Here is a 24,721-nt window from a genome sequence, read left to right on the forward strand (position 1 = left end):
TTCTTCAGGTTTGGAAAGGACATGATAGGATGTGTGTTCTTAAAAACGTAAATGTTTAAAATCATTTGAGGGTTTGAAATATAGATGCTTGTTGTGTCATGTTGTGCAACTGTTAATTTTACTGTATTCAGATTGTATTGTATTGTTACAGTGGCTTTTTGAAAACAACCTGCATGTAGCTCATTACCAAAGTTCAGCCAAGACCCTACACTTCTGCAGCATAGGTGTACATGGTTTATTAGGTTTCTTTCTCTGTAGAGTTGAATGCCGTCTCCTCTTTGGTGAAAAACAAAATATGCTGCTGGTACCTAGGTTAAACGGAAGGAAAAAGAATGACTGTCCCACCATGGATGTATACCATTAGTGCCCCATTTACTAAGCTCCAGCATCAGAAGCTCTGCATTACCCTAACACTTTATTAAAAGTAATGTGAAGTCACACTTTACAGATATACAGTTTGAAATGCATAAAGATGAATGTTGTGTTGAACATGTTGCCCTACAAAGAATACAGAGCCCAGAACAAGGACGCCCATGAACCCCTTAGTGTAAGAAAGGAATCGCAAAGTTTGTGTAGCACACTTGTCGATGCCTTGTAGTGTTGAGGTTGACATAAAGAGATGGTGATTAACTACTGTGTTTCTGCATTAGCCTGTGGTAAATGGCATGGCAAGCTTAATGGACATTCAGCTATTCATGGTAGTCTGCAATCATAGGGAGGCAACCAAACTAATTTCCTGCTCAGCCTTTTGAATCTTATTTGAAAAAAAATCGTTCGAACATTTCATTCACTACTGATTCACAAAATGCTGACTTTGAAGGAAGGTTTGTTCTTTTTTTTTTCCATTGAGACAGCAAAGCCAGGTGGAAAAGAACTGACTGGGTTTTTGAGTGCCCATGCAAGGCTGTGGGGTACCCTCTTTAAAGCAGTGATCTGTATTAGTTTTCAAAGTTTTCACTTACTTTGACACCTAAGTCTGAATAGTAATGGCTGTGTGCTAGCTTGAATATATGAGCTATATCACACGTCTCCAATAGAGACACAGCAGCCCAAACCTCTTCTAATCTTTTAAGCTCTCCTTCCTGCTGGAAAAGTGAGACAGATCAGATCTCACATAAAAAGGCAGGAGAAAACCACCGAATGTTGTTGGATGGCAGGGTAACTGGTTAAATGAGTTACAATGAGTACATTTACATTAACTGGTTTTGAGTCTTGTTGTGGCTTTGAAAAACAGGATAAAATGTTGACATGGATACACAGATATCTTTGATATCTTTGGTGATTCGATTCCCTTTATACATGATTCTAAAAAAATCCTGTCATTTCTGTGTCAACTGAGACACCTCAGCAGTTGAGGATGAATTTGGTTTAGTTTTTGACTGTGGCCATAAAATGTGTCTTCTGCATTACCAGTATCAGATTATCACTGTCATTTCAGTGTGTCGGTCATCATTACATTATCATAATGGTTTTGGTCTTATTGATTAACCTTTATGTCACTCTGGCTAAGGACACACATTCACATGCCGCAGTATCCTATTTTCTCTCGGGGAGGTCCAGCTGGCTTATCCGGGTCTCTGAAACAAGGATATGATGTTTATATGGTCAAGAAATAAAGAGTGATTAACAAAAAGTCTCACAAAGCCTCAGTTGGCCAACTATCACATGCACATGACAAAATCTCTCCCTGCTGAAGAAGAAAACCCAAAGAACCAGACAAGGTCAAAACCTAATGTCTGACAAACACTTAAATTAAGGACAAAGACTGAGCTGTGATTTCAGCTGTATTTACTTATAAAATGATCAGAAAGTTCAAAGAGACAGACAGTTTCTTTTTTTTTTTTTTTTAAGTTATTTTTTTAGGCTTTTACCTTTATTACAGTCGTAGTGAGAGACTACAGCCTAGATTTGAACCCGAGTTGCCACGTTTGACAAAAGGTGTAGCCGTAAGCCCCCAGTTGGCATCCATACATGGTCCAGACATGTAGCAGGTTTATATTTGAAAAAAAAGTGTCTAAAAAAGCTACAATGTGCTAAATTAACAACACTGCAGACTGTAAACAGCCCTAATAGCACCTGTCTGCACAGAAACTCCAATTCAGTGATGAGGCACTCAGTTGACTAGTGGTGGAAATATCAGTCAGTCGGGGACAATCGAGGTTACAGGGCTGGCCCCGCTGTTGCGGTCTAGCCAAAAATCTGTGCAATACCTGATAGACTTGAAAAACTAAATGGTAGCACAGTAGTTGTATTTTTGTGGTGCCGTCCGTATTTTGATGTTTATATTGTGATGGCCTGTTCTTTTCAGAAGCCTGTTATTTGTTTTACAAACAATTGTATATTTATGTATCTTTCTACAATTGTTAATTTTAGACAATTCCCATAAGGTTGTCATAGTCACTGGTAGCCTAATTAGCTGCAAATCAGATGCCAATTACACACAGAATATTAATGCAAATTGTATGAAAAGCTCAGAGCAAACACATATTTGGACGAAGTTAGCAAGCGGCCCATCATCTCACAGCGTATAAGTAAAATGTTATGTTCTTTTCAACACCAGCTTGTTGAGCAAAATGGGTAATGTGAGTGAATAAATGCAAAAACCAAAAATGAGAGATCAAATGAGGGATCAAATTAATGAGTGACTGTTAAAAAATGTTTGTTTTATAGGCACACTGATTATGTACTGAAAACTGTCTGCATGTTTGTGCTGTAACCAATGTGACTGAGCGAAAAAACGGCCAGCTTCAGCAACCCACCTGCCACCGGTACTACCAGCAGTAGCATTTATAATTCAGTCAATACAGTACCAAGGACTGTACAAATGGACTGAATAAAGTCTAGTCTGGTTTTTATCTATCCAGAGAGAATTGACATCAACAAAGCTGCTCTTCAAGACTTTTGCAGGTCACATGTCGTGTAAGTGAAGGACTAAGAATTGAGAAGTGATGCTGAAAAACTTGATCGTCGATCTACATCTATATTCAAACAACTGACAGGAAAAAGTAAAAATGTGTGAGAGTGACTCAATTCAGTTTTAAATGTTTGCTCATAAATATATTGCCTCTTGAGCTTTTTGCCTGTTTTCACTTTTGCAGCTTGTGTTTGGGATGGCTCAAACAGACAGGCAGGAATATTTTTCATGTTTTAAGACAAATTCTGGGTCATCAAAGGGCCAAGCAAATGTTTTCTGATTTGATCTCCAAGTGATGAATTATAATTTTAAGGTTCAGAAAATTCTGAAAAAAATAGCTTATTAATTTCTTGTTCATCAAATGGTGGCTCAAGCAGTAACATAAAGCCACAGGCAAACAAAGTAGTAGTAGTGAACTTTTGGAAAAGTGTGGCAGTGTACCACATACATAAGCAGAGGATTGTTGCTGGAGGAAAAAAAAAAACAAAACACCTACACAGTATTAGAGGCCGTGTATGCAAAAGATGATACCCTAATCCACCAATAGCAATCTCAAATGCCAATGTAAATTGATGGGTCTATATAATTCTACAATGTTAAATCCCTTCGTTAAAAGTGAGTCCAAATCACCCTCTGTGGGTGAGAAGGTAAGTGAAGGTCTCTTGTAACTGCACCAGTGACCTCACCTGACTGGTAAGGGTGCACACACAGTGGTGTTAGACATTAGGACAATAGGGAAAAAATATATAAAATAAAGAAAAACTAAAAATTTCACTTTGTAAAAGTGTGAGTGTCACTTGAAAATTAAATGTTTCAGGAGTTTTCAGGTGCAATACATGACAAAAATGTAATAAGATGGAAGATAATATGTCACTTTAACAACTACAACACTAAAACATGTTGAATAAAATATGTCGTGAATATTTCAAATCCCATAAAGATACTGCTCTTGGCTTTGACTGCTTTAAGGAGCCTCAGTGAGATGTCTGAAACACTGCACACTTCACTATATGATTAAAATAGCTCTAAAAATGGATGAAACAATACTTACATAAAGCATATAAAATATCACTGTGGCAGTTATTCTCACTTTTCACAGTTTTGGAACTCAGACAATCTTTAGCTTGCATGTTTTAGGTGTGAAATTTCTAAACTTGACACCACCATCAGAGAAGAAGCAAACATTTGGTGCACTGCCATGTCAAAGTAAGAGTTACCAGAAAAGTTGCTGCTTTGACTCCTTCAAAATCTTGAGTTCTTTTTCAGTGTTCTTATTAATCCATCCTAAAATTATCTTATGAGAATTATGAGTATTAAGCCATTATCCTTGTATCCTTCTTACCAAGCAACAAAACTGAAATGCATTATCAGGTTTGTCTACAAATACATGGCACATTATGTCAGCCTCTCCTCGTTACTATTTTGCTGCTTTTATGTGAGCAACATTTGGCCCATAGTTGGACCAGCGTGCCGAGGTGCACAGTGTACCTCTCCCCCTATCCTTCCTTCCTCTACATTGTCAGCTCCAGCTCTGAACCTTTGGCTCTCCATGATAAAATATTTAAGATCTGCCATGATTAAAGTGCATCCTCCTCACCTTGGCAGCAAAATCCATTAACCCCAGGAGAATCAATTCCATTGATTTCAATGATAGAGGCTGGAAATGCGTATGTGGAGGGTTGAGCATAAGGTGAAGGTAGAGGGTGTGAGGAGGTGAAAGATATAGTATGGTGGTGAGGAGGAGGGACATGGTGGGAAAAAAAAAACTTTTTACTCATTGCTCACTCAGTCAAGCTCTGGTATGAAAAATGCATGGGACATCAGTCAGGAACACAATTATTTGCATGGCTCAGAGGAGTGAAGCAATGCATGCAAGCCTCCTTGACACAAGCACTCAGGATGCTCCAACAGTACAATACAGCTTAACACAGCAGAGCTTAGTGCTAAAAGAAGACAGTCAGGCAAGGAGGGGGCTAGGAAAAAAAAGGACACACACGCTTGAACAAACTCAGAGAATGGGTGTGTGTGAGTGTGCACCGAATAATTTATGTCAGCTTCACCGTCATCACAATCATCACATTAATGTAGAACACAGACCGCATCACTTCCACACACACACACAGTGCTGCAGAAGATTGTGACTGTAAGCATTCTCTAGCACTCTGGTTCACCTGCAGGGCTCATAATTTCCATCGCAGCCAATGCATTTTCTATCGATGTACTTAATAGCATGCAGGAATGTACTGTATTTCAGTCTGTGGTGAATGGGGACAATTGCACTGGTAGACAGTGTTTTCAACAATAACAGTCTACTGTGAACATTATTAGAGATAACTAGGGATGGGAACAAGTTCCAGGTGAGGACTGGGTCCAAATTGTCCAAACAATCAGAATTGTATGCCACTGAGCTTATCGATCCCTTATACTGATGACGGTTGCACATTGCATAACAATAACATTAAACTCATGCGTCTACACTGCTGGAAACCTGCAACATGAAGGAGTCATGAGGGGGAGGGAGAGACAGTCCAAAGCGTGGTTTCATTTTGCGAAGAATGTTGACAACAGTGCTAATTGACTTGGTCGACCCAGACAGGTAGATGATATCGCTTACATCAGAACGCCTTATTTCACTCTTTTCAAACTAACTAGCTACTTTTTGGCCACACACCTGTCTGATTTGTGTGCACTGCAGTAACTGCATGGGGACTAGAGGCTTCTCTGTAAGCAGCTACCAAGCTACTGTCTACAGATTCCTGTATGTGAGGCATTTAGGGGATTTTCGTAAATTGCAGCTACAGAAAATAACCTGGGTAACACTCTCCCCCCCTAGACTTCATGAGTCTCTGAATGCACATTGGTCACATACTGCACAACCCACCACCACAAGTAAATTCATAATCACTGGGAAACAATGCAATGTCTGTAAAGGGGTCATTTCAAGTTAGAGTGTAAACATCATCAATATGCTGAAACATTGTTCCATTGTGCCATATTGTTCTACAACATGGACTTAAATTACAGGAGTGTCATGCATTTGGCACTACATAAATATTCAAATATTCCCTCATTTCATCCATTTTGGATAATGACAGACTATTGCTACAGCTAGCTCTAAAGCTATGGCTTGTGTACAGACTCGGAGATAAAACAGTTGCATTGATCCTATTGATTCCTAACCAGAAAACTGATCAGGAATTAAGGGAATTGATAAAGAATCAGACTGATAAGTATAATCAAAAAGGGCATTGGTATCAATAAAATTGTATCAATTCCCCTCTCTAGATAAGTCCAGGTGTGCTGCCAAATTGCCATGCCCCTTCTCAGGGGTAGGGGGCTGACACTATTCAAATATGTTTTAACCCAGAGCTGTCACACCATATAAGAGCCAAGTCCACATGGGCTTTCTCTGCACCTTTGTAATCAGCCCAGTAGAAGGAGGTCATCAAGTTGAATTCAGTTTTACAAACACCTGACTCAGATATAAATTGCAAGACTTAACCATTCCACTGCATGCATGTACATAATCTACTGTTTGAGTCAAGGCAACACTGTGCATCCGTCTCTTGTGCCATGAATAGAAAGTCACAAATATTAGCCTTATTAGGGTCTGTAAATTATGACATAAAATCAGTCAATATAATGTTCATACTTTTTCTTTACAATCTGAAATGTCCAAGTCCCTATGTACCGCAGTCTGAATCACTACTAACTCTACTGTTGGCCTGGGGAGTGAGTAGATATGCTGCTTTCATGGCTCATGGTGTCACCAGGCTTTTCTTTTCACCTACCAGTAATGAGCTTCACCTGGAGAGTAAGTGTGGGAAAGCACCACATCCATCTGGTAGGAGCTGCTAGTGCAGCAATGAATACCCTCACTGGTTTCCCACCACAATTTTATGCTGTAAAACTGGTTTAATGTAAATTTTTTGCAAAGTCAAGTTGTCTGTCTTATGATGGTGAGTGGTAACACCATTACACCACCTCAGTTAGATACATGAATGGGACAGGAAAGCTAGCTAACTTGGCTAATTAAATTAACTAATGTTAACTTGGAATATTAAGCTTATATTCGTATACCACATCATGCACATTTTGATTAAACCGATCACTGGTTGTAACAGCAGAAGAATAAGTCACTTCATTGTAGCTGGCTTTGAAATTCCACATGAATGCCCTGAAAAGCCAGACTTCTAAGTTCTCCACCAGCAGTTCATTGAAGTAAGCATTTGTGGATCTATGAAAACATTCTCAAAACTGTACCCAAAAATGTAACACAATCCATGTGTCAGGCAATCTGTGCACACGCATTTAACAATCTGTAAATACATGCAAAAAAAATTTAAATTTTTAAAAGGAAGCTTTTTAAAAGCAATCATTACGTGATCTATATGCTTGAAGTTGGAAATATATATGTAAAATACTGTTCATCATGCAAGTTGGGATGTATTCATTTTTAATTGTAGTTGTACTCTAAAACAGTCCCTAGTTGTTCAGGGTGTTTTTCAATTTCAATTTTTCCTAGTCTTAAACCAAGAAGAATATATACGTAAATTTAGTTGGAAAGTGTCATAATAGCTCTGTCTTCTCAACAGCTGACAACTGCTGATCAAAGTGTCAGTAAGTAAAGCAGGTATAACAGGGAGAATTACAAATACATATGTAAAAAACATAACTCTCAAACAGCACATGCACCGTTGGTTTTTAGCCAAGACTTTTGGGAAAGATACATTTTCCCTGAGAATCTCAGGCAGCACTATCAGTCATAAGGGGGGAACAATGAGATATAAGAATTTACCAAACCAGACAGAGCCTTAAACGTAATAAAAAATATTTAAAAAATCAATCCTAAAAGGACATTGGCTCCCCTTGGCTCCCTGTAGCTCACACCCTGCACCATGGGTCCCATCTTATACCCAGCGCAAAACAGCTCCACACGTGTGTCTTTGCTAGCTTCAGACTGATTCAGTTGTCATTTGCCTGTCCAGCGTCCATGTTTTTAAATAGCAAATGCACTTGCACCCCATCTGAGTACCCGTGTGTGTTGGTCCTAAATTGGGTGTGATCAGGTGCATTGTTGGCACATTGCTATCTTGAGGAAGCAGAAACCCACTGCGCGATTGACCAACAAAAACCTGGTCTGAAGTCATGACGCAGCATATGCCTACATAGGCATGTGTACGACATGCGTACACACTCAGCAGAGTGTGCTGGAAGTTTGCTCCAGATGTTTGGATAAGTGAGGTCGAACATGACAATACCGCCTCAAAAGGTCAGACCATTCTTTGTGGCATGTTGTGTGTTGCATAACATTGCCATGCATCATGGATAATAAATGAGGTTCAGCAATAGCGCATTCTTTTTTTTTTTTTTTTTTTTTTAAACAACCACAGCCACATTCATTACCGGGATTAAATTTATCCTACTGCAGGTTCATAGTGAACCGCAAATGTATTTACACTTCTCATAATATAACATAAAACATGTCTGCATGTGTGATTAGTGCTATTGCTTTATTGTAGAGCTGAGATTTGCTTAGCCCTTCCTTGCCTCTTGGGGTGCACAGGGTGTGCCGCGTGCATGTGCTGGGACTGGGCTCACTTGCCAGTCACCATATCGCCACTAACAGAATCTAATTCTGAGTGAAACACTGCACCATTATGATATAAATACACCAGGGTTAAAGCTCCCAAAAACACACCCATGATTAATTAAGAGACTGACTACAAATACTTTTGAACCATGTGCCTGGTGCTGCACAAATCTCATCTAAAGATCAGTAGCACAGCAGGCTTAAAACACATGCACACACACACACACACACACACACACACGAGACCACAAAGCATAAAAAACACAGCTGGAGTTTGATGAAGCCCATGAACCATTGAGCAGAATGAGCTTCTTGTTAAATTAAAAAAAAACACAGAGTTTCTTTCCACAGTTCTTAATCATTTTTACTATTTATTTTTAGTGGGGAAAAATTTATATTATTTTAGATACATATAAAAACTGTGCCTCTCGCCTGCTACTGAGACTGAGAGGAATAACCCAGACACACTCACACACATGCACTTTCTCACTTTGTACTGTTTCATGTACCTTTAAATCTGTGTTTTTATTATGCTGCTACTGTGTTTTTTTATGCTTGCCTCTCCTGCACATTGATGTAGAGCTGCTAAAGTGACTTTTGTCAACAATAAAGATCTATTATATTCTACGACCACCTTCTATGCACCGCACTGGCATGTGCATTTCTACACAGAAGTATAGAGGAAGATGGAATCAGCAAGCAATTTATAAAAAAAAAAATTCTATGACTGAGCAACAGTGGGGCAGTTATCCACAGTAGGGGTCTTTTTCCAAACTGCTAACTCTCCTGCCAATGTGTTGACTGGCTGGTGTGATGAGGGACAGCCACGGGGTTTCCTTAGGTAACCACAGAATGAGGTCCTCCTTCCATGAGGAGTTTAGCTGCGGCTTCTCAGACCTCTGTCTTAGGTGAAGACCTCTTGTAAAATGCATTGCAACAAAACACAAAGGTTGATTAATGTCACCTCTCTATTCAACTCATTAAATCTATCATTGATATTTCATTACATTTTTGCTTAACAAATCTTAAATCTGTGTGTGATCACTGTGAAAAATAGGACAAGTAATCCAAAGCCTCAGCAGCAGGAAAACAACTAAATCAAAGTGTACCAAAGATGAAGGCTCATAGTGTCTCAAATGAAAACAGTTGGTACTCACATAAATCTGCTTAGTAAATATTATAAAAGTCTGTTTTTGCCATTCCTTTTTTAGAAGTGAAAATTTTAGCCTGACGGCTGTGCTAGAGTAAAAGTCTGGAGTTTATCCTCCGTGGGTCTCTTACAGACTACATTATTCCCTTTAAACCCCCCCACCCCCACCGCCACCCCCCCAAAACACACACACACACACACACACACACACACACACACACACACAGTCAGAACTGTCTTGCACACACTAGGACTGACTATATACATATATTCAGCCTCAGTGCTGATATTATAATATAATTTTGTACCATTTGCTGCTATTATCTGCTGTTGCACTGTGCAATAAGTCCTATTATTTCAGCTCCTATATACTATAGTCTCATGTCTATTGTCCAAATTTTTTTTAAGACATGGTACATTATCTATTGTTCACCATAATCAGCTCAACCATTTGCACATAGGACTTGGAGCAACAAAATTTTGACAAAGTTCCCTTTGACTTTGACATCCACAGTAAATTTCACTGCAATCAGTCCTGGAAAGAAAAACATTTTGATCTGATGGACTGTGAGTGAGCTTCTTTGTTTTAAATCTTACAGACCTGTCACTAATACTTTATGGTGTGCAACAACTTTTTGATTGAGATCCCTGCCTGGATAAATATGATGTTTGAAGAAACTAACACTAATAGTGTTAATAACAACAATGACAAGTAGCTGCCCATGCTATATCTACAGTTAACAGTCAGTAAAACATTTGATAGAGCTCAAAAACCACTAAAACAGATAATACAAGTTGGACTTGTTAGTCATTCCTGAAAAGATAAGCAATCACCAAAATTACAAGCAATATTCCCAATTATTCATACAAATTTTACAACAGTTGGCAAGTAGACGTCATGTTATCTTGTTATAGGTGTTCAATATCAAGAGGGGACACTGTGCAATGACTCAAATACTCTGAACTGAATTTATTTCCCGTCTCATATTGCACAGAACATCTTAAGTGGCTACAATAGACATATCACTACTGTGGCTTTCATTTGGCCTCCATGAACTCAAGTGTTTCAGAACATGCTGAACTGTGAGCTGAGAAGCTGCACTTTGCTAAATTAAGGTACAGTACTGATGCACATTATATAATCATGGTATCACAGATCAAGGTATCAAAGTGATTTAGCATCTATTATGATATGACAAGCACCAGTCAAGTACACAGAGTGCCAATTAAGCTGCCTACACTTCCTAATTAGATCTGTTAGATTTGTTGTACAAAACGTATTTAAAAAATTCTGGTCCAACACACACACACACACACACACTCAAACACACACACTCTTACCTTTCTTTGACAAACTGCCAGTTTATGAGGGTTGATTGTTAAGTTCGTGCCCTAAGGTAGAAGGAGATGAGTTATACAGCTGTTGCTACATGAACGTGCAGTTCAACTCGTTGTGGGATTATGCAGAAAGTTTGAAGTTAATAACTTTTGTAGTATTTCTGTGTTGGGTAATTGAAAATTGCAAGTAACAAGCCTTTCAGGATGGGGGTCATCCTCCAGGCTCTCTCTGTCTATTCATGTCCTCATGGACCTCATTGGGTGATAAGGCCTTGAGACCAAGGAAGCCGATGTCTGCATGAAGGCCAATGTTGTCTGTTTTCTCAGGCAGTGCTGACTTACCAACAATTACCCAAAACAGAAATACCATCAAAGTTAATGGCAAACTTTTTGCATAACCGCTCAAAGAGTTGAACTGCATGCAAAGTGAGAAAGAGCTGTATAACTCCTTCCTTATATCTCCTCATATACCTTAACTTATCAATCATCCCTCATATTTAATGTAATAGCCAACATGGGGTTTAGTGGTAATTTTACGTAACATAAGAGGTAACGCTCTTCCTTTTGACTGAAAGTAGTGTGGTGGTATTTGCATGCTCATTTGTGTCCATTCAGTGTCTACCAGTAACAGATATGTGGGTGAAACAATACAAACAAAATATGAAAAACAAGTCAGCAGGCAGCACAAAAACAGGTTCCTTCCGTGATACTTTGTACTGCACTCTGTATTTTTAATCAGGGCTACAGCTCAGCAGTTTACTTAAAAAAACACTCACATAAACCCATCACCAATAAGGCCTTTACCCCTTAATTGTCTGCTAAGCAACAACAATGAGGAATCAAAGCCTTTGAAGATAAAGAGAAGCCATTAAGCTTACACTGCTGCACCAATCATTATCAGCCAAATCCCAGCGACAAGGCTCATCACAGGGGTAAAATAAAGAGTAGATAAGGCGGAAGCTAATGATGATTTTTCTCCCAGCATCCAGAATGAAAAGCAACAAATGGGCGATAAAAAGCCCAAAGAGGTGTCACAGAAAGACTTGAGGGAGCTGACAGAGGCTAATCACCAGGGTTAAAAGCTTTCTGAAAAGACAAGGCTGAGACAGGCCAATCACTTTTATGACTTGTTCAGAATGCTGGTACATGGATTATATTTTTCTCATGGTCCAAACTGTGGAGAGAAATATCTGGCGATGTGCTACTGTATGGTAGCAAATCCAATGTGGTCGAAATTATCTTCGTAGAAGAGGTGATGAAAATGAAAGCGCATGCTTCCTGCAATCATTTTTGCTTCCCATAACATCTTAGTAAGTAGACAGCAGACCCCCCCACCCCAACCCCCTTTTCTCAGGCAGTTCAAATAATGGCAGTTTCTCAAAGGATTTGTCTCATTTCAATCTAATGACATACCTCGTATAACCCTGATTTAATTAGCTACATTGATTTATGAAGCTGTCAGACTCCACCACAACAGACGTACTTCTGTGATATACAATGCAGTTCTCATTTATCAGGCCTATTTAGAGCCTTTTTAATGAGTTTTCCCTGCCTATTGTCTTTATTTGTGTTAAATTGAATCTGTTGCCTCAAAGTGAATTCAATATAGAGCTCTGGGACTCCCTAAACAGGGCCAACATGCTCAAGACATAATTAGGCTCTAACAAAAGGATCTATCATCAAAGATTTACAATAGAATCAGGCAAGTCAAAAGACTGAGTTCAATCAACTCAGTAATATTTATCAATATGCTTTTATGCTACCTTTAGAAGCTACTGATGTCCTGTAATGTCATTAAATATTCACACGCTCACAAAAAAGCATACACACAAACACTACACTTCGAGGTTTAACCATGTCCGCTTGAAATTATCAATATTAAGTGCATAGAGCATTATTGACACCACAGATACTGAGCATATGCACATTGCATGTTATTTATGTTTACTTATTGGAGAATACTGCACAGTTATTTCCTCACATTCTCAGTCTTGTTATAGCTGTGGAGAGAGGATCTGGCCCTGCTGTGTTGAGCCTTATCCTGCTGAAGCTTTGATCAGGAGGTTCACACAGGCGACAGACTATACCACCTAACAGGGGAAGTGCTGCAGTGCTTGCACAGAGGGTGGGGGTTGATGCAGGGACTTTCCTAGGCAAGAAATCTCTGCAACTTAAGAACAGCCCTACTGCACGTGTTTTCACTCCATATGAATATTTGTGCAGCCACACTTTAAGATATTTTTCACAAAGGAAGGCTGCCAATTATTACAATAATAATAATAATAATAATTATTATTATTATTATTATTATTATTATTATTATTATTAACAACAGGATCCAATCAAGCCATATAGTTCAATACAAGTTGCTGAAGTAATTATTTTTAAATTAACTCTGAATCATGACTACTTATATGTGAAAGGGGTGATTTCTAGTTAGTGATAAAGCCACGGAGAATAATCACAGAATTCTGCAGTTTCCCTCTGTTGTACAGTTTTATTACCTTCAGCTTTATTATTTCTTTGAATTTTTCTTTTTTTTTTTTTGGCTGCAACATTATTGTTTTGGTTCACTTTCAGTGCCCTCACAGCACTGTTTCCCACCATCAGCAGGGAACTGTTTCCAGCAAAAGAGCTTTAAAGCCAACTATATGCTACCTGCCCAGCACCAAACCTCAGACAGATGAAGTATCAAGCTGATTGAGCATTTAGCAGCTTCCATTAAGAATGAATGATATCAAAAGGAAAGATGACTTCAAATTAGTGCCAATTCTGCCATATATAAACTTAGTGGGTGATACTATGCCAGGTTTTGTTCACCACTTGTTTCCGCTGCCCAACCAATACACAGAACAGATTGCCTTGGGTAACACACCAGAATTTATGTCAAAAATAATTTGAGTACAGTGAGATCAACAGTTAAAACAGAGGCTCAGTAACTTTGACATCGCTGGTTTATGTTCTTGAATGGATAAAAACGTGGTAATCATACTGACTGCTAGACAATGATGCAGGGGTAGAAAATTGAACAGACACCTGCTCTTTCAGTTGCTGTTCTCAACACCAAACCTAATTGATTCTCAGTGATCTCCTTTAACAGCATTAAACAAACACTGCAGCCAACAGTGGTGTCACAGTAGACCACATTTATCGAATAATGATAGCTTGTGCCGTTGTTTTGGTGTTGTTAACCTTCATGGCTTCAGATAATGGGAGCAGTGGGTTGTGGGACAGTGGGAAAGCTGTCTCCTGAAGCTCTTGCTACTTCACTGCATGCTGTGCCCTAAACTGCACCAACTTCCATAATTGATAAAGCACTTGTTGAGGGGTGTGGGGTGCGGGGGGTGGCACTGCTCTCAAAGATATTTCAAAGTTAATTTCAAATTTTATTTTTGCTGTGGACATTTCCTCCTACATCAAAGTCAACATACAGGCAGCTTGTGTGTTTCCTCACCTTAAGCAGAAACAACTGTTTGGATTCTTTCAAGATTAACTTAACTCCATTTTGACAAGAGTAACAATTACGTGAGCTAAGATCCTTCAACGCAAGAACATGAATGTTAACATGGTGTTAACATTTACCAGTGGTATAACATTTACACAAGAGGGCTGTTGACATTTCTCTCTTGTTGCAAAGGTGCAAAGCAGCTTTAATGTGAAATCTCTACAGCCGTGGTTTCCTCCTTGGTGTTCCAACCAACGTATCCTGCTGTAATTGACTATGCTTCTGATCTCATATCTGGAGGCAATGATAGTGTGTGTGTTTGCAAATGCATGTAGATGATATCTGCATGACTACTGAGCCTATACAATACATGCTGTGAGCAGTAGTGGGTTTGGAGCTGTCCTATTATTACTACTTGCCAACCTAGCAGAAGAGAAGAGGAGATGAAAGAGGATGGGGGAGGGAATAGCTGCCTAAAGGCATCAAATCATTTTAAAGAGAACCTCAGGTCCAAGTGGGGAACAAGTTAAAATCATAACTACTGGGACACACGGATGACATGCCTTCGTGCTTCACAGTACTTAAAACACTGAGTTTTAGAGAGCTGTTACTGTTAAGGGTAACTCACAGCAGTGGGATGAATCACAACAACTCAGGTTCCAACAGAGGGTTTTCTAAGAGACTAGTCTATTACCACCATACCAACCACTGACACAACAGTACATGATGTGGGCCTTATAAGTTGCAGCAAGTCTTTTGCTGTTTTACCTCATTTCCCCCAGACTACACCTTTGGAAGCAACATTCACAATTCAATTGGCTATCTAACTGTCTGGGCCAATTCTGATTCACAGGTAATCGAGCACAAGAACTTTTAGCAAAAAATCACAAAGCAGATAATCTGTCAATCCATGTACTTTTCAATCCATCTAATGTAATCACAGTTAATTTCACACTTATAATGTCACAATCTCAGTTTGTTACACTGACATACAGAAATGATAATGCTGGTGATACATTCTTAAACAAACCAACAATAAATGTATTCTACTAACAAGTATTGCCTGTGCAGCCTGATATACTATAGCTTATTCCTCTAAGTCATATTTCTCCATTGTTGTCCAAAAACTACTAAAAGCATGTTAATGAGCCATTTGATTTGATCCATCATTGCGATGAATATGAGCAGTGCAGTTTGGAGTCAATCCTACATGCAATGTATTACATTGCATTTTACAACAAAATCAGAACCTTCCTTTGTAATTTATTGCACCACAAGAATTAATCTGCCTTTAAATTTTGATCAAAGAATTTCTCCTCTTTGCTTTTTACCCTCAAGTGTCCCATCATTAAAAACATCTTGATTAATGATTGATCTGACTGGGAAAACAAGTTAAATGCCCACCCAGGGGCTCCAAAAGCCCTAAGTACTGTATGTCAATAGGTTTTTGGTAACGTAATTAATTTTACTTGTACAAAACAGCCCCAGAATATTTGCCCCAAGGACTTAAGCAAAGGAGAAAAGAATCAACAAAAACATATTGTCAATGATCATTTATATGTTTAAAACAAAATTGTTAAATGTCTTTATGTATTTGGCTAGTATTTGGTCTGAATACAGTCGAAACACTATCTTACCAAACATACAGACATATCCTCCTCCCAATTTTTATTTATCCTTCCTAAATGCCAATTTAAAATTATAAATGATTGTAAGATTTAATGGATCACTTAGAAAGCTGTACAATCTTTTGATCCAAGCCCATAACATACAGTATATATTTATAAAAAAAACAGGTTTTTCACCCAGCTCAACCACATTTTCTTGTACAACCTTTATGTTGCCACCTCTAAAGTTTTATTGTTAAATACAGTTATTTTATTGTCCCCCTTTAACTAACTGTTCATAGATGGCTTTCACAGTTCTCCTTTTCTTTGCAGTTTTACAGTTGCTCTGTTTGGCTGTTAAATGCTTACTGCTTGTAAAACACTTTGTAGATTATTTTTAGAAACTGCAATAAAACCAAAATGCATCTTTATTAGATGCAAGCAGCATGCAATGCATCACTATAGTTGAACATCAACATTTACGTGTATCACCATCGTTGTAACATGAAGACCTGACTGATTACAACTACAGGCTGGCTGCAATATAATGTGTAACATTTATTTTCTCTTTGACATCCCCATTTCATCAGCAAATTATGCAACACTAGTCTTCACATTAGCTTGTTATTTGCTGAAAATCATAAGCCACAATCATTCGTAAAGAGAAAACATCATTTCAACTTTACAACTTCATTTTTTGTTACAACTTTCATTATCAAGGTTCTTCCAAAACCCAAAAATGTATCTGGCACTATAGGCATAACACCGGTTATTTTGGGGAAATTTTATAAAGCACAAAAAAGTTGATTAATTCACCCAGTCATTGGCATTTAATGATAATTTAAGTTCAAATTTACACAGAGAAACCATGAACACTGAATGATAAAAAAATCTGTATGGAGTCTTCTCATGCTAGACCACTACAATAAAGGGTGCATGTCCCAAGCATCCCCCAAATGTGGTGACTGCTAATTTCTGCAGAGGCAGAGCAGACAGTGCTTTATTGAGTTTTCCAAACAGTGATCACATAATATTTTAATAACAGGAAATAAAAATACTCTTCACTTGCTTTAAGTAAATAAGGAGTCGACAGACAAAATGATTGATTTTCATGCAAGCTTTTCTCATTTATCCTCAAAACAGTAATGACTTTCTACCTTGCAGCTGTAAACAAAAAACAGCATTACAACAATGTAGGAAGGAAAACTATTATTTTAAAGAGAGCTTGCCTAGTTTATTTATTATGCTTGTTCTTTTATAAATTACTAGTATGATGAATTTACTGTTGTCAGAATAATCATCAAGATATGTGATTGTGACATTAATCAATATCTTGAGTCCCTGCTTACTATATTGCTGCATGGAAGTAACTCAACAAGTATAAATTTTAAAAATACAAATATCATTATAACATGTTAATAGAAATCAAATAATTCTTATGTATTTTGTATAATTAATACAGTGTTAAATATCAAATATGATTTAATCCAATAGCATCCACTCCTGAGATGACAATAGAGCCTGGCATGCTGTATGTATACTTGTAGGTTGTTCTACATATTGTGGCTACATTTTAAAAATTCAATACACAGTATTGGTGATCTGAATTTAAAGTGAGGAAGCAAATGTTTTAAGTGTGGAGGGATTGAACTCAAATTGAAAGCTTTAAGGCATTGGCTTAGGCTTCATTAAGAATGGCTGGCTCTTCAAAAACAATCGTTAAAATCAGCATGTAATTATCAGGCAACTGAGACGAATTCTTAATCTGGGAAACTGCAGGGCTTCCAGCTGCACAGCAGTCCAGATATACAGCATGACTCACTTAGATATGATCAGAAAGGCATTTCAAGAGGGTACACATACATCTGCAGGTGTTGTGAGTGACAAGTGAAAGTAAACATTGTCCACAACTTTTGTTTTAGTGTTTCATAGTATGAGAATGACAGACTAAAGAAGGTCATCATCAGGTACACAGGTGCTGTATGTAATGTGAACACTATGGTATTAAAACTTAAGCTGAAATAAATGAATCAGTGAATAATGAAAACTATGCACCAAGTAAGCACCTGTATATAAATACACACAATTTCTCAATCCACGCTGGCAAGATGAAATTAAGATGGCTGGCTCCTTGCCAGGCTGACAAGCACAGTCAAGTGAGGGATGTGTTTGTCAAAGCAGAGATCTACAGTCAGTCCATGTTCACTCAGATGTCAAATACTCCATGTTTAAAGCTCAAACTGGCATCCTCTCTCCACCTCCCAATCCTCATGCTTACTGCATTATTCATAAAACTTCCATAGATGACTGCATGGAAAAGAGGTCCTCAGCTTTTCCTGTTTTGCTGTGCAGCCAACAGCAGCAGAGTTTTTCATCCTTGTATTGCAAAAATGCCAGTTGTTTGGATTTATATTCAAATGGAGTAGAGGCACAAGGTCGTAACAAATATCACAAAACAGCCTGACCATAATCTGCATACATTAAACTTATAAATGTGGCAATCATCAGTGCTCATTATGGCATTTGTTTTCACAAAGAAGCTGGTGTTGTCAGCTCAGCGTGCCATAGCCGTGATTCAGTTTGGTACTTTTCACTGATAACAAGTAGCACTGAATCTCTTAACAAGTAGAACTGAATCTGGGCTGAAGGCAAAAGCAAACAAGCCGCCTTCACTGCAGGGGACATCTCACTTTTAAACCCGTGGAATGACACTGCAGTGCATCAAAGTATTTTAAGTTTTAACCACTTTTGTCAAGAAAGAAGTCCGGGGCATCTTCAAGAACCTCTTACATATTGATAAAAGCCATCAACATGCCATTAAAATAATTATGCTCAAAATGTTATTAAATTTGGTTTTCATCTGATTACAGTGCAAAAAATCATGGATTGCCTGCTTGTTGATTTCTAATCATAAAATAGCAGGTGATGCTAGCTGGGTTTCAGTACTATACAGTTTTCCCAAAAATGTTCTAATCAGTTTCTACTCATGATGTGAAACTAAAAAACATCTACATTTACACTGGCTACTTTCATCTGTAGGAGAGGGTAATAACTGGCCCTAATTAACTAATATCTATGTTCACACCATCAGTGAAAATGTTTTTTGTCTGATTCTGCCACTGCGGCCGTAGCAGCGTCACTACAGAGCACCACATACATCAGCTGGCAGATGAGTCTACAGATCGTAGCCAGTAGATAAAAGTAACCAAAAACCACATTATGGAGACAGCAAAGAAAACATTAATCTTACCCCCAGATTCATTCATTATGCTGTATTATGAAGTGCAGCCCAAATTTGGTGTAGAGGGCAAACAAGAGGGCTGCAAATGACAAGAGAGAGGTTGTTATTTGTGTACTCTGCACTTAAATTGCAAATTGAATCAAAAAATAATTATTGAATTGAAATGATTATTATGATGCCGTTCTCTCCTGAGTTGCTACATGGGTCGTCAGTATATCCGTAAGACTTCATGAAAGTCCCACCCCCCACAGGCTCGCCAAACCTCTCCCACAGCCAGTGTTTCACATCTGCTCTGGCGCCTCAGCCACAGCTTTTCTGGGAACCCAGTACCTCTCAGCTGATTCTGAATTCATCCAAACCAACCATGTTTGAGACTATTAATGTAACACAGAAAAATTAATGATAAAATGTGTGTTGGTAAAGATGTGTCAGCATCTACTGTCTCTCTCTCCTCCTCTTACTAAACCCCTCTCTCAGACAAGGTGGTTGTGGATTAAATGGAGATGTTATCAGTGCTCAGGGCAAGTCAATATTGCACTTGCACATGTGTGAGGCTGATAGGGACCATAAATGGATAGCCAGAGGTCCCAGAAGAAACCCAGCTTGAGCAGCACATAGAGAGTATAGCCCACTGGATGAGAGGAACCAGAATATGGCTGGCATTTCTGGTTACTGAAGAGCACAACAAAAATCTGATCATCTCAAAGTGATATGGCCTGTGCTAGAGAAAGAAGAAATTTAATGAGGAAAAAAGCAGCTTTCATCAAATATGCAGAAGGCCACTTTTGGACAATATCAGGGCTGATGTACAAACCTCATTCTCTGAATAAATGTCATGTGTTCGAGATTTCCGTATCTCTCATCATGAATGCAAACAACTATAAAAACAGCAGAATGAATTTTGTCGGGGTTTGATGTCTTGTCATGATGGAATCCAGTAAACTGTAGGTACCATTAGTTTCCCATTCACTGGTTTTAATTATTCAAAAGCCTTGTTAAATATTGCAAATACACACTTGCAGGAGCACAAAAATGCATGGTCACACACACTGTACTATCGTCTGTTTATGGGTTATCACAGACAGCCAGGGGGCTCCTGAAATATCCTTCCTTGCCTTTGAAGAAGATTGATTCCAATGTGGGGCAGACATTTTTATTCCCCTTACACAGATGGCTGTTGCTTATAGTGCAAAGCAATTTAGAATGGAAATGTCTGGTATCTCTGTGCCCCAACTCGGTAGCTTGTCTGTTGCATCAAACAGGAATCAAAGTCATAACTCAAAAAAAGGTGAATGTCATGAAAAGCTGTAAATGATTTAATGAAGACAATGTGTTTGCAGCATTTATCATTTAAATTAAAAAACGGTACCATTAACTCTAGCAGTTCTATTCTCCCCTTAGAGCATTGATTTTATATCACAGTGGACACATTGCTCTGAGTAATTTCACTCAAGGATTTAGTGCACGTTACACTGTAGCTCAAATAAATGTTATTTAATCAATAGGGAAGTATAGTGCCATAATAAAAATCTTGAGGTCCACACATATATAGGGCCTTAAATCATTTTTCTATTTGCTGTGTTCAGTGTTTTCTGCCTATAGAAATACAGAATTTTAAGTGTGTGAAGACTCAAGCTGTTGTTCTAAGAACTTGTTTATCAAAGTTTTATTATTACATGTTCTACCAGTCCAGCCTCAAATGTGCATGTGTATATGATATGTAGTAAACATTTAAGTGATTTAACAGGACAGAGTAAGAGGGAGAAATTATGTGCATGTGAGTTTGAGAGAGTGTGAGAAAGAGATTGTCTTCAGTACAGCCAGTGCCTTCCCTGCAGGACAGACAGTGATTGATGGCTAGCTTTGACTGTTCAAAAAATGTGATTTCAATCTGACAATCAATCACTTAGCTCACAGTCTCAAACTGCAGAATGCCACCATATTTAGGGTTTGTTGCCGAAGGCATGAGAAAGCAGGGTCTTAAGGAAGCGCTATAGGTGCACCACTGCCCAAGCTTGCCCTGTCTGCAACCTTCCCTACAGATTTGGTCAATACAGCCAGTTTGATGTTGCCCCACCGTGCACATCTGTGCTCCACATGAAAACCTATACACACTCTCTGGGTGGGAGAATCCTTAATGACTTGAGTTAGTAGGCTTACTGAAAACACAGCATCGTGCAACAACAGTTGCCAAAAGCATTTGCATTATTTCTCATCACGCCACAACAGGAAGACAACATACACTCTGACTGTGCATCATCACTGCCTCAAAGTGAGCAGATTCCCTGTGAGGAGCTCTGCCTGCTGGCAGCATTCTCAGTTGTTATTATCCCTCTACAACCTGAAGAAAGACAGGACCAGCTGCAACCAAGTCACCTGACCATGCATCATTTCCACTGCCTTTCTTTCTACTCTGACAGGAATTGTGTAGTCAATATTAAGGCAGGCTAAGGATTATCCTTGTATAGTCTGTATACCTCTGCAGTCTGCCACCCTCTCTACTGTTTCTTTTCAAGCCAAGTTTGAGGATGACACATTTTCCTACACGTGTCTCAAAAATCTAAATTTGTATGCTCAAATGACAATAGGCCTCTGAACATTGTAATCAGATTAGAGTAATTTATAGATGAAGACCCACCAACGCACTGAGACATGAAATGATGCATAATTTTTACATGTGTAGCTGATGAAAGTTAGGAGGGAATTAGTGGAAGAGACATTTCATAATTTCACCAAAATTTATCAAGTCAATCAATGAAAAGAGCTAATATTCCTATAGTTTTGACACATAATATCACATACTCATACAGAGAAGGATTTGTATCTTTATGTAAAAATCTCATATGCAGTTCCTATGTTTTATCATATTTCTCTAGCTCATTTAAATTTATCTAATTAACCAAATACATTTGGACAGTCAAACCTTTAGGATGAGTCAATGTTATTCTGATCATGCAAAAATATAATGACTTAATGAAATGCTAAAATGTGACTTGGCTTTGATTTCACATTACATTTAAGCAGCTTTGAGATCAAAGAATATAGAAAAACATTCTAAGTGACAAGGGTTAATATGAGTCACCAACAAAAACCATGGTGGTGATTTAAACCTGTTAAAAGGATAATCTCTTGCACGTTATTTTTATATTGATTTTAACCCATAATGCACATTGATACTTAAGTGACTTAAGTTAAATTATTCAATGCTTCAACATATTCCACAAATTAAAAGGTCCTCCTACATCTGTAATACAACGTAACACAAAGCTCTTCCTTATTGGGAGGCACCACAAGCATGTTGATGTCACACTTTTTCCTGGAAACTCAATTCAAATATTTATGTTCATCCTGTGAGGTATTTCAGAATTGTTACACCTCTTTTTAAATTATTTCTTGGGGGCGTTTAATGCCTTTATTAGATAAGTATAGTGAGAGAGTGACAGGAAAGTTGGAGAGAGAGAGAGAAAGAGGGGATGACATGCAGCAAAGGGCCAAGGGTCGGGTTCGAACCCAGGTGAGCCACCGGGGTGCCCCCTTGTTACACCTCTTTTGAAGTTAACAGTGAAATTGCAATTAAACAAATCCCCAGAGAGTCAAATTAATAGTGCCAGCTTTTTAAATAACATAACTGTAAGTGCTTTTCCCAGATACATTTCTTGTGTAATACTTAACAAAATAAGACAAAGACATTAATTTTTGATGAGGACTTGGAGAGTCACTGTTGGAAAAGATTTTATCACTCTAACAGCCTCTTTACAGTATCTTACAACAATGTTGAGGCAGGGGTGGCCTGATGATTGGAGGGTTGCCAGGATAAATCTGGGTAGAGGAAGTGACAGAGCCACACTTGCCACCCTCTTATTACCACCACTCATGTGCTCTAGATTTGTGACACTGTTGTGAATCTTTGCTTGGTATTAAATGGCCATTTCCATGCCACTCCATTATTCAGTCTGATGCTGCCCTTGATAGCCACGTTCTGTGGGGTAAGTGGTGATTTTACCGTAATCAATTACATGCTAAGGAAAGTGAGTGGCCCGCTGATGTAAAAAGGTGACAAGTGCAACATTAAATTTCATTTTCAAGAACTGAAATTCAACACAATCAATGCTAGAACCATGTGGGGGAAAACTCAAAGGGTTCTATTTCAACAGTCCATAGTGTACAGTGTAAAGTGCATGGCACAAATCCATTTATGGCCCGTCTATATCACTTTTGCTATCTTAAAAAACAGTTGCTGCGCCAGGCATATGGTTCAAAACACCATGTTTTTGTTGGTCTAAAACTAGCAAAGACACTTGTGTTGCGACAGTACCCAGACTTGAGTTACATTTTTGAGGAGATATTATTGTTCCTCCTCAAGAGAAGGGCAGACATAGACCTATATTTCAGAAAGGACTGGACAGAATGGATATACCTAACTTGTATTACATAGCCAAAGGACTGTTGGAGGCCAAAGGAGACAAGAGTTTATCCTGCAATGAGGATTAAAGGGCCCACATATATAAGCAGTCCATTTACCATAGGCCAGAGGAGCTATTTCATCCCGTCTGATAACACTAAAAAGTTGAGGCTCATGAAAAGAGAAACTCCACCAGCAGCTATATGCAGAGCTTACCCCTTGGGTGTGAAGACAGAGGGATTTTGGAGCTGAGAATGGCAGCACAATCAGGCTGAATATGCTGAGAATGACCAGCAGCCTAGCTGTATAAAGACAAGGTTGATATTCATTGCATAGCTCGAGCAGTTGCAGCACCTATTTGAAATAAGTGCCCTGGGTACTGCTGATTGTAAAAATAACATTCAGGAAGAGATTTTATGGGGAATAAAAGAAGAGAACCAGCAATAATGTAACAAACCACAAGCAAAATCTCAGAACTATAGGCCATGAGCTGGGATTATATTCTTGCAAATGCTGCTACCTGGAGCATCTATTTGTCATTAAAAAAAAATGTTCCATAGGTGATAGGATGTCCATTATCCGCTGCTCGTGAAAAACTGAACAAGATTGAAATTAGGAGTAAACTAAGTAGCAAATGATGGCATCAGAATAAATATAAAGATCAGGATAGGAACAACCATAGAATGCAGGAAATGGGCCGACTTGTGAGACATGGTGACATGAATATGAGGAGGGTCAACACTGTGTTAGAGCAGAACTGGCAGAAGCTGAAAAATGTATCAATGAAGATCAGAGCATGTAGAAATTCACCATGAAGGGGAACTACGAAAGAAAAAAAAAAATCTCACTTAACAGGTTCATGTAAGTCAGACTTTAACAGTCAGAAAGGTGTTAATGAAGAGGAACACGGCAGGTGCATGCTTGGGGGTCAAGTTATCCAAGTCCACACTGCTAATGTGTGAACAAGCTGGCAGAGATCATAACATGCGGACACACACACACACACACACACACACACACACACACACACA

General features: G+C 38.5%; 1 protein-coding gene across 11 annotated transcripts in view; it reads right to left on the reverse strand.

The window, feature by feature from the left end:
• The window catches only part of inpp4b (inositol polyphosphate-4-phosphatase type II B), a 224,756-nt gene that overhangs the window by 146,688 nt on the left and 53,347 nt on the right, over nucleotides 1-24,721 (reverse strand). For 2 of the 11 annotated variants that reach the window (XM_071504365.1, XM_071504363.1), the window contains one exon: nucleotides 19,298-19,367. The exons of the other annotated variants lie outside the window; for them this stretch is intronic. The gene's annotated coding sequence lies outside the window, so the exon portion shown is untranslated. The remainder of the gene's footprint in view (nucleotides 1-19,297; nucleotides 19,368-24,721) is intronic. 11 annotated transcript variants of the gene reach the window in all.

The sequence above is a fragment of the Trachinotus anak genome, unplaced genomic scaffold (assembly GCF_046630095.1).
Source record: "Trachinotus anak isolate AG129_WGS33_773 ecotype Australia unplaced genomic scaffold, CSIRO_AGI_Tana_v1 ptg000019l, whole genome shotgun sequence".
NCBI classification, from domain to species: Eukaryota; Metazoa; Chordata; class Actinopteri; order Carangiformes; family Carangidae; genus Trachinotus; species Trachinotus anak.